The sequence below is a fragment of the Rhinopithecus bieti genome, unplaced genomic scaffold, assembly GCF_001698545.2.
Source record: "Rhinopithecus bieti isolate Rb0 unplaced genomic scaffold, ASM169854v2 scaffold_9996, whole genome shotgun sequence".
In the NCBI taxonomy this organism is placed as follows: domain Eukaryota; kingdom Metazoa; phylum Chordata; class Mammalia; order Primates; family Cercopithecidae; genus Rhinopithecus; species Rhinopithecus bieti.
This window is the reverse complement of record NW_016806973.1, coordinates 5,412,520-5,416,375: the sequence shown is the minus strand read 5'-3', so window position 1 is coordinate 5,416,375 and position 3,856 is coordinate 5,412,520. Positions and strand designations below refer to the sequence as shown.

The 3,856-nt window shown below is 35.8% G+C and overlaps 1 protein-coding gene across 2 annotated transcripts in view; it reads right to left on the bottom strand.

Moving 5' to 3' along the window:
- The window catches only part of GLRA3 (glycine receptor alpha 3), a 172,585-nt gene that overhangs the window by 134,160 nt on the left and 34,569 nt on the right, over positions 1-3,856 (bottom strand). The gene's annotated exons all lie outside the window — the stretch shown is intronic.

Genomic DNA, 3,856 nt, shown 5'->3' with positions numbered 1-3,856 from the left:
GCTAGGAAAAGGGATTCCCTTCCCCCTTGCGCTTCCCAGGTGAGGCGATGCCTCGCCCTGCTTCAGCTCTCGCTGGTCAGGCTGCAGCAGCTGACCAGCACCGATTGTCCGGCACTCCCTAGTGAGATGACCCCAGTACCTCAGTTGAAAATGCAGAAATCACCGGTCTTCTGTGTCGCTCGCGCTGGGAGTTGGAGACTGGAGCTGTTCCTATTCGGCCATCTTGCTCCGCCCTCAAACTCTCTCTTTATAATTTCCTTTTTGGTGAGATATTATCATACTTTCTTTTTAGCTCTTTGTACATGGTTTCCTTTAATTCTTTAAATGTGCTTAAAATAGTTGATTTGAAGTCTTTGTCTCGTAATTGCAATGTCTTTGCTTCCCTAAGCGTGGTTCTATTGATTGCATTTTCTCTGTGTTTGGTCCATACATTTTTGTTTCTTTGCGAAACTTACATATTTTATTGAAAACTGTACATTTTAAATAATATAACTCTGGGAACCATATTGTCTTTTCTCCCCAGAGTTTATAGTTGTTGCTCTTTTTTAAAGGGTCTTTTCTGAGCTAATTCTGTAAAGTCTACTTTCTTTATAATATGTGACCATTCTACTTAGTTAGCTTAGAGATCAGCTAGTAATTGAACAGGAATTTTATTAATTTATAGAACCAATAAGTCTCTCAGTATTTGCTGGGGGCTCTGTGTCATGGGGTCATACCTTCAACACTATGTCAGGCAGTTGATTACTCTAGACTTTACTTTCACTTGTGTGAGGCCTAAAAGTCAACCAGAGTTGAGAGCTAAGGGTCTTTTCAGGTCTTTCCTGAGCATGCGCACAACCCTGGGTGTGTTACTTTGCTAGGCCTGCCATGACATAGTATCATGAACAGGTGGCTAATGCAACAGAAATTAACTTCCCCACAATTCTAAAAGTCCAAGATCAAGTTGTCAGCAGGGTTGGTTTCCTCTGAGGGTCTCCTTGTTGGCTTGTAGATGTCCACTTTCTGTTTTTTCATATGATGTTTTCTGTATTTGTGTCTGTTCTAACTTCCTATAAGCACACCACACATAACAGATTAGGGCATATTGTTTTACCTTAATTACCTCTTGGTAAGGTGACAAACCTTACCTCCAAATAAAGTCATGTCTGGAGGTAGTGGCAGGTAAGACTTCAACATGTGAGTTTTGGGAGAAAAAAATTCAGCCCATATGTGTAACTTTCCGGATAACCAGGAATATATGCCGATTTTCCAAACCCATATGGACATATCATTCCAATGCTTTTCCATTTAACATTTTTGTTAAGCATATTGTTTTTCCCAAATATTACTGATTGCGTTAGGCATCTGTGAAGTTAAAAAATTGACTCTAAATGTTTTAAACAAACTTCTCCAGGAAAAGGGCTTTTGGCGGTGGGTGAACTCCAAGTTAGGTCACAGAAAAATAGATTTGCAAATGTTGTATTCCAGAAAACCTGCAGACAAGTCAAATAATGATCATTCTTAAAGAATAAGGCCTTAAAGGAGTTCAGACTCCATGCTGTCTCCTCTGGTGGCTGTCAGGTTGTGGATTTGTCCTGTAATTTGGGGCTATTGGTTTACTTTGTCACCACAGAGCTGAAGTGAGGGGGTGGGAAATACAGCAAATTACAATGTCATAAATCCCACTGTTTTACTAAGAGAAACATGTTTTCTTTAGTAAACAACTTCAGGAATCACTACAAGCCTCTGATTAACTGTCAGACTTTTGAAACATTTGATTCTCACAATTATATTTTTGCCAGTTTTCTTGTTGCTTTCATGAAGGAGAGAATTTGTCGATGTCCTTACTCTCCTGCATTTTTCTTACTCTACTATTTTTGCTGATGTCACTCTCTAATAATGCCTTCCTAGACTTATTTTTATATTTGTTTTACTGTATCTTTGCTTTAAATAACCATATTCCTCACAGCTCCATTCTGGAGCTCTTCCTCTGCTCTCTTTGTGAATGATTTTATTTACTCTCATGGTATCAACTGCATACCATGATACTATTTTGTAGGTCTTTCAAAAAAAACACCCTTTTTTAATAAGTAATGTCAAATTTACATTTATTTATTTATTTATTTATTTATATTTAGAGACAGGGTCTTGCTCTGTTGCCTAGGCTTGTGTGCAGCAGCATGATCATAGCTCTCTGCAATGTTGAACTTCTGGGCTTAAGTGATCCTCTTGTGTCAGCCTCCTAATGGGGTCTCACTATGTTGTCCAGGCTAGTCTCCAGCTCCTGGACTCAAGCAGTCCTCCTACCTTGGCCTGCCAAAGCACTGGAATTGCAGGCATGAGCCACTGTACCTGGCCAAAATTTGCTTTTAAAAGAAAGGATGCAAAGTCTGTCTTTAGGATTTTCTTATAAATATATGTCCAAAAACTGTAGAGTAAATATTCTAAGTGATTGTTATTCTTGTGGCAGTAATAAAGAAGTAATTATATCTATCTATCTATGATTTCACTTTTCGTATATATTTTCAGATACAGCAAGTATTAGCTAGCACAATGAAGAAAAAAATAAGACTAAGATTTAATTAAGATTAAATCTTAATTAATTTTAGATTTCAGATTTTCACTATCTACCAATAGCTTTGACAAAACAGTAATTTTATTTATCTAGGCAGATCAATGCTAAATTTTAATGATAATAATCTCTCTTGCATTTATACAAGTCATATCTTGCAAAAGTCTATCCTTTTCTAGTTTTCATTAACCCATTTCTAAACTATTTTACAAATGTTACAATTGAAGATCAATCTTAAAATAGAATAAGAAAATCAGAAAACACATTTTCTCATCTCATACTAAGCACTCATTTATCCATTGCAACCAGCTATTATAACAGTTTAATATTTGAATCAATGTGAGAAATAAGGTATTAAAAATTTTCCAATAGTGGATGTAGAGATGTCATCTCTGTATACTTTTTAAAAATATATTACTCCAAATGCAAGTAATGGTAGGGACTGGTATGTTAAGTGCCATGAGATGCTTGCATTTTCTGTAGTCTATGATAATGTTGCTTAAGAACTCCTAGAATCCTGGACATTTATAGGAAAGCAGCAGCATTAAACAATCAAAATACAGCACAATTTTATGCACACGCACACACACACACACACACACATACACACCACACACCATGCTCACTATAATTGTATTGTCCCAACTTCCTGGTTGAATATTTCAAACTCTATTAGCAAGCACTCTCAGCACCCAAATATTCCTTTTGAATAACTAAATTAAAAAAGCAAGATTGTTGTTGTTTAAGTATGGCAAACTCATTCTTAATCTTTTTAAAGGTTAAAAATTGTTATTATTTTAAATCTTATTTCATTTCTTTTGATGTATTCAAAAAAACAATAATTGAGCTACTGCAATAACTGTGCTTTCCTGAAATTTGATCTGATATTGGTTCTGTAAATATTCTATTTGAAATACATTTTCATTGCCAAAAACATTTGCTTCCAAGTATATTATGGAAAAATCATGACTAATTCACCAGGGTTGGGAATATATACAAACCATTTAACAGAGGACAAGAGTTTTATGAGTAGTAGCCCATTCATTTATGTATTTAACAGCCATTATTGACAAGTTCCGAAGAGCCTGGCATCATGTCTAGAACAGTCTCAAAGAGAAAAAAAGTATAAATAAATACATAATTATATATATTTATATTGCATCTATATAACCTCAGTGTTTAACCTTTTTAAAGATCAATTTGTCTCTCTCTAAAACCAAACACCGCATGTTCTCACTCATAGGTGGGAACTGAACAATGAGATCACTTGGACTCGGGAAGGGGAACATCACACACTGGGGCCTA